The sequence below is a fragment of the Falco peregrinus genome, chromosome 8 (assembly GCF_023634155.1).
Source record: "Falco peregrinus isolate bFalPer1 chromosome 8, bFalPer1.pri, whole genome shotgun sequence".
Taxonomy (NCBI): Eukaryota; Metazoa; Chordata; class Aves; order Falconiformes; family Falconidae; genus Falco; species Falco peregrinus.
In genome coordinates this window covers 45085578-45098703 of record NC_073728.1, presented here as the reverse complement: position 1 = coordinate 45098703, position 13126 = coordinate 45085578, and the positions used below count along the sequence as shown (strand labels likewise).

At 58.0% G+C, this 13126-nt stretch overlaps 1 protein-coding gene across 4 annotated transcripts in view; it reads left to right on the top strand.

Moving 5' to 3' along the window:
• CXXC5 (CXXC finger protein 5) overlaps positions 1-13126 on the top strand; it is a 38272-nt gene that overhangs the window by 12626 nt on the left and 12520 nt on the right. Inside the window, exon 2 of one of the 4 annotated variants that reach the window (XM_055812675.1) lies at positions 7637-7775. The exons of the other annotated variants lie outside the window; for them this stretch is intronic. The gene's annotated coding sequence lies outside the window, so the exon portion shown is untranslated. The remainder of the gene's footprint in view (positions 1-7636; positions 7776-13126) is intronic. 4 annotated transcript variants of the gene reach the window in all.

The window sequence follows — 13126 nt, the reverse complement described above, 5'->3', positions numbered from 1 at the left end:
TCCTGGGGACTCATCTGTCACCCTGCCTGTGCCTGGGTGGCAGCAGCTGTACCTTCCCCTCTGCCCCAGGGGAGGCTGGGGCACACAGGCCAGGCTTTTCCTGGCACCAGGGCCATGCTGTGTCCTGGGACTTGTCCCTCATGCCATCCCTACCGCAGCACCTGCTCTGGACTGTCGGGCTCCTCCTGGCATTTCCTTTCCTTCTGTGGGATGCAGCCCTCCTCCTCCTCAGGGATGTCCCCTCTCCTCCCGAGGGGTGGGGGACAGATCCAGTCCAGGAGGAGGATGCCTGTGGCTGCATGTTCAGCATCTGCATCAGCAGTGCCTCCCTGCTGTGGGGCTGGGCTCTCTCTGCATCCTGCCATGGGGGTCATGCCCATGCCACGTACCATGGGCTTCCTGGGATGTGGTGGCACTGGCAGGGTGTGATGTGGGTAGAAGGTCCCCTTGAAGGATAGGGAGGAGTGACACCACTGGGGACACTGGTCTGGCCGAGTCCCATCTTGGAGGACAAAATCCTCCTTTTCCCCCCACCAGCTGGCTTTGCCCTGGGACACTGCTACCGGCTGCATCTCCAGCTGACCCCAAAGCTCTCCTGGGGGGTGACCATGGCATGAGGGGCCAGGCGTCTCCCTGCACCCCTCCCAAACTTGCACAGAGACCCCATACTGGAGCTGGAGTCAGTGTCTCGCAGAGGGGAGGTGCTCCTGGGTCCCTCAGGAGCAGGTGCACCCTGCTTGGCCCCGCTGCCCCTGAGCACCTGACATAATTTATTTTATCAGGTGGACATAAAAGCAATTGAGAAGAAACTTGGAAGTTCAAGAGGGGCCTAGGGCTGCCTGCGGACTTTGAAGACATGGGTGGGTGCCAGGGGGGCAGAGGCTGGAGCATGGACAGGCACTGCATAACACCGCCGGCTATTTTCCTGGATGCAGCAGCACCCCTCTGTGCACACTTGTACTGGAGTGGCCATGGGATGGAGACTAGCATGAAAAACCGAGTCTGGGTTGCTTAGCATGGGCACATCCCTGCCCTTTCCTTGCTTCAGTTTCCCTCCAGCAACACAGCTCTCCCAGGAGTCTCCCAGCTGCCTCCTGCCTGTAGGGGTTTGGTTCCAGCTGCCCTCCTGCCGGGATGCCATGGGGCATCCTGCCCAGGCAGGCAGGGACGGGCAGGAACGTGGTGCCCTGTGGCAGGGTGGTGCGTACTCGGGGTGATGTGGGTTGCTGAGAGCATCGCTCTGAGTATTCCCCTGCAAGTCTGACCATGAATGTGAGCAGGGGGGCCAGGTGCTCCATAAGACACAACCCCCCAGTGCCCTCCAGGCTGAGGCTGCCCCAAACTCATCTCACAGGTGGAAATAGCTGCAGAGCAAGGAGAATGCTTGGCCACATCCCTGCCCAGCTCGCCTTCAGCCGCATCCTGGCTATAGGGCTGTCTTGCTCTAGAGGGACCCTGCAGCAGGGGCCCCCGGCCAGGCTTTGTGCCGGCGGGGGGGGGGTGTGTGTGTGTGTGTGTGTGTGTGTGTGCTGCAGCGTGTAGGAAATCACGTGGTTTGGGGACCTGGGGCTTTACGGGAAGTGAGGGTTGAGGCGAGGGTGGAGGGACCCCCGCTGGGCAGCTCACATCCCGCCTGGGGGGCAGCTTTGCCGATGTTAAGCTCAGAATTGGGCCCCCAAACCAGCTGCCCCGCGGCGGCTTGCCGGCAGCGCGGGGTGAAGGGCGGCGGGGGGGCGATGAGCCGCCATCCCTCCCTGGAGCAGATGGTCCCTCGGCAGCAAGCTGCCCCTTCCGCATCGATTACCCGGCTTGGCCGTTTAACGATTGCTTTCCGGGGTTAATTAAACTCTCCTCGCCGAGGGCTGCTGGGCGGTGGGGCCCTACCTGCCTGCAGCTTTGACAGACAGACCCCCCCCCCCGACAGCCCCCCGACACCCCCCAAGAAGCGGGGGCTGTGCCTCTGGCTGGGGCTGGGGTTTGCTTCCAAGCTAAACCTCGCCCTTGCTATCCACCCACCCTGGAGCACGGCAGGCGTGCCAGGAGGATCGCTGCCGGCGGCTGCGCTTCTCTCCAGGGCATCCGGAGCAAGGTCAGCTGCCGAGCGCAGCCACGTCCCTCCCCGGGCAGCCCGGGGTGCTGTCGGAGAGGCAGCCCAGCACCTTCCCCCCCCGACACACTGTTTTTTCAGCGGTGGTCCCTGCAAGCTTGCTCCTGTACAGTTTGGGCTGCAACTGACTGCCTCTCTATTTGCAATGATTTTGGAGAAAGGCGTCGAATATTTGGCAGGCAGACAGACGGTCACTGTGGAGCAGCGTGGTTTGCAGAGCAGGTCGCCAGCCCTGCAATTGTTGGGAGTTGCTGCTACTTGCATATCTAAATATGCCCTTTCAGCGGGCGCTCTCAGTCGAAACTGCCATCTTTTGCCTCATTGTCAACCTCGGCGAGGTTACGCATCGTTTGCTGACTCACAGCCTCCTGCTCTAATTACTCGTCTCCCCTCCCTGGAGCCGCCCGGCCAGTCCCGGCACATTGCATCTCACTGCCCGGCTGTGCTGCTTGCTGTGGGGGCTGGAGCTGGGGCACCCCAGGCAAACCCCCTCCCCGCACCCATCCCTGCCCACTGGCATCGCAGCTCCAGTCCCTGAGTGCAGCCGCAAGCAGCTCTCCTGGTCGCCTGGTCCGGTATCCCACTGCTTGCGCCCCCCCTGAGATGGTTTTGGGGTGCAGCTGGGGGGGCTGGTGGGCACGCACATGGCGTTACCCGACCCATCATCCAGGCGCAGTGCTAGGGGGGTTTCAGGGCTGGCTACCTTACCGGGCATCCTGCCAGGCATCACCCTACCGAGGGGTGTTCGCTCCTGCACACGCCCTCTGGGGTCCCTTCGAGCATCCTGGCCACACAGCCCCCAACCCACCCCTACCCCCACCCCCTTGGTGAGCCGGAGCCTGGCCTCCCCCTCAGCAGCAGTGGTGGCTGGGACGAGCCATGCACTAAACCCGTTAGCTGAGCCTCTTTGATCCCCATCTGATATGATCAGCCGGCCAGTAAGCTCTCAGCTGGGCCCAGCGTGATTTCCAGTGTCGCAGCTATTCGAACAGACGCCGCGATTACTGCCAGGGTCGGGCTGGTCCCACTTCTTGTCCTGCTCCTCTGCGCTGACTGGGGCTCCTCTCTGCCCAGAAACAAAGCTGCAAAGGAAAGATCCAGCTCTGCCCTTAACAGCAACAACAATTTAATATTTATTATTTATATTTTTATATTAATACTAATAAATATTTATTATTTAAATATCCCCTCCCCCATCCTGGGCTTGCCATCACGGTGTTGTGCTGGTGGGAAGAGCCTGCTCTGTGCCCCGGCAGCTCGCTTCTGGAAGATTTGCACCTTCCAAGAAGAGGCGACCCAAACCCACCCATCCCAGCAAGCCAGATGGGTACAGGGGCTGAAGTTGGCTTTAATTAATTTAATTTTTATCTCCCTCCACGTTTGGGCAGTAATATTGGGGTGGAAACAACATCCCTGCAAATCCATCTTGCTAACAGAGGTGAAACCAAGCCGGGTAATCCGGTGGTAACAGCAGCACTTCAAGCCGGGTAATGCAGTTGCGCTCGCCGTGGAAGAGAAGATATTTTATTTATTTATATATCAAGAGAAAAAAAAAAAAACATATATGTGTTTGCACAGGCTTCTGTCTGTCACAGAATGGTACAACCACGCATCTTATCTCGTAAAGCCATATTTTGGCCCTTTTTTTTCCCCCAAGAAAGTGAATTTTAAGCACCGGGAGACAGTGATGGTTTCTTTGGAGCTGTTACGATCTGCCATGTACAATAAATCCGTCTTAGTTTGTGGATTATTGGCCCAATAGACCGTAACAGCTCTGTCAGCCCCTCCTGGCATGCTGTGTCCAGCAAGCTCAGCCTTCTGTGGGTTTTCCTTTCTTTTTTTTTTTTTTTTTTATTTTTTAGCAGAAATTTGCTAAGGATTTTTCCATGCTGTGTGCATGTACAGCAGCTGATATGGAAATCACAGGAGCTCAGTTGCGTGCCCAGGTTTTGGGGTTTTGAGTTTTTTATGCTTTTTTAAAAATGTATTTCCCCCTCTGAAAATACCCAAAGGCACGAACTTGCACGCTGAAGTTCAAGCCCCCAAAATACGATGAAGCAGGAAGGCAGATCTGTCCCTGCCAGAGCGCAGCAGGCTGGTGAGGGGCTGCCTTGGGTCGGGCTTGTTGGGGATGGGGTTTTGCTGCTTTCCAGCAGGATTTTCCCTGGACAGCCCCGCTCCTGCCAGCCGTCCGTTCCTGGTCCCCTGTGCTTGATCCAAGCCTGGAAAAACAGGATTTCCCAGGGATGGTGTGGGATGATGTGCTGGCCCCTCCCTCTTCACCAGGCAGGGTGCTGTGTGGCACATGCTCCTGTCACCCCCAGCCTGAATTTGAGTGGGGTCTGAGTCCTCTGGAGAGGGGGGAACCTGCAGCTGGTCCTGCCCTGATCCTGCCCCAAACCCAGGCTCCCCTGGTCGTGCAGTGTGGGCTTAGCACGACCCTGGGTGATGCAGTGGGGTGAGATGTGGGGTGAAAAGTGGGGTGCAGGCATAGGGTGAGCCGTGGAGGGGAGGCACAGGATGCCAGTGTGGGGCACAGGTGTGGGGCACAGGTGCAGACATGGGGTTCAGGCACAAGGCACAGGCATGGGGTGCTGGTGCAGGCATGGGGCACAGGTGTGGGGTGAAGTTTGGGGTGCAGGTGTTGGGCACAGGCATGGTGTGAAGTATAGAGTGCCAGTTACAGGTGCAGGTGTGGGGTGCCAGTGCAGGCGCAGGTGCAGGCATGGGGGTGTGGGTGCTGGCACAGGCAGCAGCGGGTGTACTGGTTTGCCCTCTGCCACCAGCTTGCCTGTGCCCCTCTCTCTCCCTGGGCCATTCCCCTCTTGTCCGGTACCTGTGGGCTCTGCTCTCCCTGGAGGTTGCCAGCAGCCAGTGGCATGGGTTGGGGAGACTGGATCTGCTGTGGGGCTGGGGGACACACACGTCTGCCTCTGTCCTTGAGGCTGAGCAGGGGACACCTGCCTGGAGGAGGGCACATGGGATTTGGGATGGAGCAGGCTGAGTGCTCGGTGCCATCAGCGATAGCTCATCAGGACAGGGCTGGCAGGTAGTCCCCACCGTGCCAGGGATGGCTGGTGTTGGTGGTGCCACGGGGGGCTGCTGGCCGGCGGTGCCTTTTAAGTCCCCCCAGCCCCTGTGCTGGGGGAGCAGCTCTGGTCCCAGCAGCTCTGTAAGCCCATTAAGAGCTCAGGGAGCCTTACACCTCGGGGGTCTGCAGGAGGGACTTGCACTAGTTCAGCTTAAACCCCTTGAGCTGAAGCAGGGCTGCCTGCTGCGGGGACATGAGGACGTCCATGGCCATCCTCCAGAGACACCCGTCCTGAATCCCCTGTGGGTACCGGCTGCTTCCCTTGGCCACGAGGGACGGTGCAATCTTCAGCCCTGGGAGTTCCCTGCTGTGGGGTTTTGGCTTTGATGCATTGTTAAAATGCACTGTTGGGGTAAAAAAGTACCTCTTTCTCTGCAAAATCCTTAAAGGAGGATCCTCCTTCTCTGGGTGCTGTGGTTCAGCTTCGTGGTGTGTAGGGAAAAGATGTGGGGAGGGCATGTGGGTCCATCCAGGGTGCACAAGGGTGGGGAAGCCACACTGGTCAAGGGGAACCTGGTCAGGAATTTCTGGGGAATTTTTTCTACCTTTACCTGGATGTGCCCTATCTTAAATGTGTCAGAAACTACCAAAAGAGGAAAAAACCTCCAAGGATGGGTTCTTTGTGAAGCCATTGGGATGGAAATGTGCCTTCCTTGGCTTTGTGAGCACAGCATTGCCCACAGCCTGCCCTCAGTCACACCTTGGGTTTGTTGATCACTTGCCAGAAGACCAAGGAAGGCATTGTGGACAGTCCCTAAAATGCTGGTAGCTCATCCGAGCCGCAGGCACAGGTTTCTTTCTGCGTGATCCACCGCCTGCATGGCCAAGTTCCCCAGTGCTCCTGCTCACTGGGGGATGGAGATGGCAGGGGCTCCTTGCCCAGCTTGCCCCCACAGCCCCTGCTCATCCCCCGGGCTGGCTCGGGCTCATCCACCATGGAGCATGTCACTGAGGGCAAGGTGCAGGACTCCCTGGCATGGCAGTGCCAGCATGGGGAAGAGGGAGGAGATGAAGCAGGCTGGAGAAAGCAGCAGGTGGAGGAGGATGTCCATTGTGGAAGTTAAGAGCAGGCGGTGGGGACACCAACCCTCTGGGTTGGTGGCTCATGCACTGGTGACCCTTTTCCTCCCATCTTGGGGGCTTGCCAGTGCTGTGGCAGGAGGTCCTGTCTGGAGATGGGGATGTGGGTGCTGGGTTTCAGGAGGGCATGGGATCAAACCCTTCCTCATGGGTGAAGGAAGACGTTTCTCTTTAAGGGGGTTCACAGTCTAACAGGCAGGTCCCTGGGGGAGGCTGGGGGCTCTGATCCCACCCTAGGCTGGCTGGAGAAGGAGTGGACCACCACGGTGCAGGCACCAACTGTGACAACCACATCCAGCTTGTTCCTTGCCATTCCAGCTTGGCACCTTGTTCCTCAGCTTTTGAGGAAGTGAGTAAAGGCAGAAGCATTGATACCTAACTCAGAGCTTGGGGCCAAGAAGGACCAGTGAGTCCAGGAGGATGCTTGCACCCTGTAATCGGGTCCCTTCAAAGCACATCTCCAGTGCGATTAGCTCATCACATCAGGACCTTTCCAGCTCCCGCCATGCAGTGTTTCCTTTATGCTCAAGGCTCGATCTTGTGGCTGTTCCCTACCTTTTTCTGTGTTGTGACAACTTTTAGACAGGTTTTTCCATGTTGTGGTCATGTGTAGAGTGAACCCCTCTGTTTCTTACTGTGTGTCCTGCAGCTCTTTCATCTGTGGGTCCCCCTGTCCTGACCCATGTCATGGCTGGTGGTGACACCTTCCCGCTTCCCAGGGCCTGAACTCTGCTTGTTGGCTGTCTTGTGGCTGGTTCTTTGAGATCTGCGAGCTTCACCATCACACTTGTGATTTTTTTGGTAGGGCACAGTGCATGTAGTTGAATTACTGCAGAATCAGAGAATGGGTTGGGTTGGAAGAAATCTTCAAAGATCATCCAGTCCAGCCCCACTGCCATGGGGGGCATGGCTCTGTCCAACCTGGCCTTGCACACTCCCAGGGATGGGGCATGCACGCTTCTCTGGGCAACCTGTGCCAGTGGCTCACCACCCTCATTGTTAAATATTTCTTCCTTATGTCCAACCTAACCCTACTCCTCTTCCAGTTTAAAATCATTGCCGCTTGTCCTGTCACAACAGGCCTTGGTGAAAAGTCTCTCTCCACCTTTCTTATACACCCCCGTCGTACATGGAAAGGCCACAGTAAGGGCTTGCAGCTGTGTGTGAGACACCCACTGAAAATCTAAGCATTGTGTAGCACAGTCTGAATGCTTTCTGCAGCCAGGCTGGTAGCTGATCAAAGACAGGAGCTGGGTCTTGATACGACCCCTCCCTGCCATGCCACCGCATCCCTGTGGCAGGACTTCTTGTCCCAACAGTTTCCTGGGAACTGTTTTCCTAATGCCCTTTCCCATCAGGTTGCCCAGGATTGCTGTTCTTCCACTTTCTGCTGGCATGCTGCAGGGAAGGAAGGCACCCTTCCTCTTGGGCTGATTCTTGAAGGAGCATCAAGACCCAAGAGGGCTGTTACCTCCTCCAAAGGAGACCTTGTCTTGGGTAGGTGCATCGCCTGTGCTTCTCTGGCCTCAGACGTGTTTGCCCATCTGCAAGCATGGTGTGCGTGGGTGCAGGTCTCCTTCCCATCTGTGGTCCTGGCTGACGGTAAAACTTGGAGCTTATGCCATCATGGGTGGTGACCACTGAAGCTGGTGTCATGACATCTTGCCACAACAGCCAGGGCAGGGCACCCCAGGAGTGCCCCAGTGCGAGGGCTTACCGAGACGTGGTGCAAACCATCCCTGCAGCTGTGACAAGCTGGTTGCTCCCTGGGTTCCAGCAGGTATGAAAGGGAGGAGCATCACTGGGTGTAGTGCTATGACTACCTGTCATGGAAAAGCCAAAGGGGAGGAGGAGGGCAATGAGGGTCGCAGGAGACCTGAAGACTGCTGAAACCAGCGTCTGAGGTGTTCCCTGGAGTAAGCCAAAATGATAGAGCATCTGCAGAGCCTCACAGTCACTGAAGGTGTCGGCAGCAAGTGGCCCCATCCACTGGTACCCACTGGCCTTCTGGCAGAAGGCTTTTCTCCACCCAGGTCTCCAGCACCATCCTCTTGCTCAGCATCTCCCAGCCCACCACGCAGAGCCCAGCAGGTCCCACTCAGCTCACCTGTGGTGCCTTGAGTTGTCCTGGGCTCTCTGGTTCCACCCCTACCACCTCTGGCAGGATCCAGCTCAGTGCTGGGGTCACGGGTGTCCTCTTGGTTGCTCCAGGGATGGGGAAGCTCCTGGGGTGCATGGGTGAGCTTGGGTGAGTGCTTGTGTCCAAGCTAGAGCACGTCAGGGTTTGCTCTCTATTATTCTGGATCTAAAAGGAAAAAAAGTGATTGCTTTTCCCAGTCCCTGCATTTCCTGAGAGCAGCCTAGTTCCTAGCTTATCTTCAGACAGCCTCAGGGGTATTCCCTTGGAGTTTGGGAGTTTAATCAGGCATTGCTGGGGCATGTGAACTCTGTGTCGAGTTGCTGTTCCCATGGAGGGGAGCGCTTCTTGCAGATATTTGGGTTGGCGTGCCTGGGCTGGGGGCTGGGCTGGCTGGGAACACGCTGCTGCTCCTTTTTCTGGGGATGTGATGGGGAATGGCCGGGGGTTGATGATCCGCCTGGCCAGGGGTGGCTTGTGGGCAGGATGCTGGCAGAGGCTGTGGGCAGGGCGGCTTCCCAAGGACAACCCCGCAGTGGGGCTGGCTGTGCTTGGATGCTCTGGTTTGGCCGCAGTGGGAGGGAGCTTTCGTCCCTTCCAGCCCTGCCTCTGCCACCTGCCTCTTTTCTGAACCCATGGATTTTCCTTGCAGCATCCTGGGCGGGGTCCACTGGTCCCCACCATCCATCCTGACCTTGTGCCCTCCTCCAGGCCCTGGGGCTGCTCTGGCCCCTTCAGCCCTGACCCAACTCTGCCACTTATTTTATTTCTGGTGATTCTGAATTCAGCAGAGAATCAGGACCCGGGTGGAAATGCCCGATGCCGGGCTCTGTTTCACCAGTGAAATCAAGGGCTTTTGTTGCTGGCTCTTCAGCAGGCAGTATTTCTTTTTTTGGGGGCTGGATATATTCCTGGCAAGTAAAATGACGGATGCTCTGTTCCGTTTCCAGTGGCAGTGTTTCAGATTCCTTGCTCCAGGGCAGGAGCCGAGCGAACTCCGATTCCGGAGCAGCTCTGGTACCTTGGCAGCTTAAAGGCCATGGGGTTTGCTTGAATGACAAGTGCCGCTGAGCACGGGGAAAGCTCGGGAGAGGTGGTTTTGTGTGGTGTGCCCTCCATCTCTTGCAGGAGAAAAAGCCCACCGAGCAGGGAGGCAGCTTTTTATTGTCTTCATATTTCGCAGGCAGCCCAGGCGGTGGTGGAAAGGTGATGCACAGGAGGCTGGTGAGCCCTGCGTTGCTGGCGAGCGGGGATGCTCCCTGAGGCACTGCCGGGGAGGCGAGGAGAGGCGCAAAGACTTGGGGCATGGCTGTGTGTCTTCAACCTAGGAGCTCTTGGATGCCTCTTACCCCGGCTCTGCCCGCACCTCCTGCTGTACCCGGCTTGGAGGGATGGGTGTGGATCCTGGCAGCTGGCTGAGCTGCATCCTGCAGCACTGGCGAGCCTGAGCCATCGGGGAGGACGGGATCTGCCAGCAGGGCGTGCCTGCTGGGAAGCTGCAGTGCTGGGGATGAAGCATGAGGGAAGGGGGTCCACAGCCTGGTGGGGGTCAGGGCAGGTCAGAGACCTGCCTTCATGAGGCTCCCCAGCCTTTTTTTGGCCCGTTGGGATGGACCTGAGGCATGTGAGGGTCTGCAGGCAGGGCTTGGGATGGTGCTGGCAGCGGGCAGGGTTTTCTCATCCCTGTCAGAGCTGCCCTGTGCTTTCTTTTGCTGCTGGAGGTGACCCTGACTGCTGCCTGCGCAGGAGGGTGCTGACAGCTGGGCAGCAAGGCCTGCCCCCCAAAACCTCTCAAGCCTCACTGGTCCACTGGGCTTATGGAGTTTACTGGGAGGGATTCCCCTGGGCAGCACGGGAGGCTGTGATGTGTGGGCTGGCCAGCCCCATCGCTGCGGCAAGTTTTGTCTGTGCTGAGCAAGGCTGTGGGGCTGAAAGGAGACCGACCTGGACTCCCTAAGGTCTACAGGGTGCACCACTGCCCCCTCCCAAAGCTGAGCTGGTCTTCTTCCCTCTGCCAAGCCCCTTTCTCTTCTTCCTCCTATTTCCCTCCTGCCAGCAAGGCCAAGGAAAATGCATTGCTGATCAAAAATAACAACTGCCGGCAGATCCAGACAATGGATAAACCCCCAGTGAGGGCGAGGGCGACCCGAATCCTCCCAGAGGAAGACGGGATTATTTGCCGTCCTCTTAGACATCTGTCAATAGCTGTCATTGGCGGACCCGGATGGCTTTCCGACGGTGCCACCGCCTTTCTGGCAGTAAAAGCAATTCCTCCAAAGCAGTCGCCCTGAGGAGTGGGTGCTCGCTGGAGGCTTGGGTAGAATTGCATGCCTTAATTCCACTGGCACATAGGCAGCAGGGACGCAGCCCTCCAGGGTGTTTCTGGTGTCAGCAGCAGAGATGCCTTCTGGATGCCAATGTCTTCTTGAGACTGCAGAGCGGTGGCTGGCTGGGCTGCATGCTCACTGCACCCTTGCTTGTGCATCTCCTGCCCTGCTTCCCTGCACTGTCTTTGTCCATGGGGTGCAGGCACTGAGGTGTTAGCCTTGACCTGCCACCCTGGAGGTCTTATGACTAAATTCCCCACCACTCATTAATGACCAAACTCAAATGCACCGAGCTGGCTCCGGTGCTCTCTCGAGTGTGTGCTTCTGCTGCCAGCATGCTTCTTGCCCACCAGTGGTGACAGTGACACAAGTGCTGGCATGGGTGAATTGGCCTTTCCCACCGCCAGCTCTCCTGGGATCTGGAGCAGACCCTTGGTTTGTGCTGTGCCACCACGGAGCTGCCTAGTGGGATGTGGAGGGGTGATGTTTTGAGAGAGTAGGGAGCACAAGGGGACCTCTCCAGGCTGGGGCTGCTCTTAGAGGTGGCACTTACGGACTTGGGCACCACTGGAAGTGGCACTGATGGATTTGGGGCTCTTCACCATCAAATATTCCCATGTGACAGTGCCTACAACTTTTTTCTTATTTTTAATTAACTTCTTGGAGCTCTGTGCCTGCTGATCAGTCTCTCTGTGACCTGGTTATTGGTTAGACCCCAAGTAATTTATGCTGTAATCGCTCCATCTGTTAACAGGAACAATTCACACGTCTTAGCTTGGCCTTGGTGGGCTGTGTGCGGGCCTGCTGGGGGCGAAGCCTTGTCTGGGATCCTGCAGCCCCTTGTGGTGGCTCTTGGGGCTTCTGCCAGGATGCCCGTTTTTGCTGGCATCTGCCCCTGGGCAGTACCTGCCCCCTACCCACCTGGCCCCAACACCCTAGGGTCATTCAGCCTGGTCTTCTGAACTTCAGAGCCGTGACATCACCTTGGAGACCTGCCTTGAGGGAGGGAACACTGGGGAATAGCTGGACCAAAGAGCTGGGGGTCCCTCCAGGAGGGTCTGGGAGGGCTTTGCAGAGGGCACGGGGTTCTTGCTGGGCTGGGAGTGATGCCACATCTCCAGAATGGCAATGTTAGGCAAGGCGATGCCAAGCTGGGGGGAGTGGGTGAGCAGCAGAGAGCCGTGCCATGGCGCGTGAATGTCAGCTGCTGCTTGGCTGTGAGCTGGGCTCGTGCGAGCTTGGATCTGTTCAATCCCATTTGGAGGGGGGGCACAAGCCAGGGGGGGGCCTTCCCGAGGCTCAATCTGGTAGGTTTTAGTTACAGTCATTTTAGGATTTGGGCAGCAAATTGGTGCAGCTTTGGCACTGGGGGGAGAAATGGATGAGCGCCGCGGAAGTGAGGCTGCCAAGACTCCCTCATCCCCCCGAACTGGGGAAGGGGGGGGTCGTGCAGGTGGGTGCAGCCCCCAGGCTGAGCAGTGTGGCCGTCACCCGGCTCTCTGGGTAGCAGCTGGGTGAGCGGAGGAGGGGAGGAGGTGCTTGGTGTTGTCCGCAGGGCACCCGCAGCCCTGCAATGCTCGGGTGGACGCTTCAAATCGCGTTATCTCCATAACCGCCCGGCTCTGGCCGCTCCGAGTGGCAGCGGAGATAAGTGGATTTCCAGGGAGCGCCTGGTCGTCTGACATTTAAGACTCCTTAATCCGTAACCACCACCCTGCGGAGGCAGGACGCAGCCACGTTTCCCGGCCGGGCGGTGTGGGGCTGCCCTGGGCGCAGGTCGGTCCCTGCAGCGGTGGCTCTGGCTCTGCTGGCACCGCAGCTCACCAGGGTGGCGTGGTGTGCTCGGGGCTGGCCGCAGGGTGAGGTTCAAGGATGGGCATGGAAGCAGCAGTGTCCCTGGGGACATCCTTGTCCTCTCCGCAGTGGTAACCTCCTTGGAAGTCCAGGGCGTGTTGGTGATCGTTTCTGCCTTTCTTGGGTACAAGCTGGGCATCCCTGCATGGCTGTGCCATACCAGGATTGTGTGCCAGTGCATTGGGCAGCCCACTGCAGCCATGGGGTTATGTGGGGAAACCCACCACCAGTGGGGGAAAAATATGTCTTGGATGGAGCGCTAGCATAGGGAGCCCACCTGGCGAGGTGACATCACCTCCTGCCTGCTCAGCTGGGCACCTGCAGGACAGTGGCATGGCCTCACCTCACCGTGCCTGGAGGGTGTGCTTGGCAGGGCACGCGTCTGGCCCTTGGTGGCCGGGCTGTGCGTGCATCTAGGGCTGCTCTTGGGAGGCATCACCACAGCAGAGCGGCTGCCTGCAAGGAAGAGACGGGTGAAAGCCACTCTGTGCACCATGATGATTTGCCATCTGCTTCCAGGCCTAACTCCA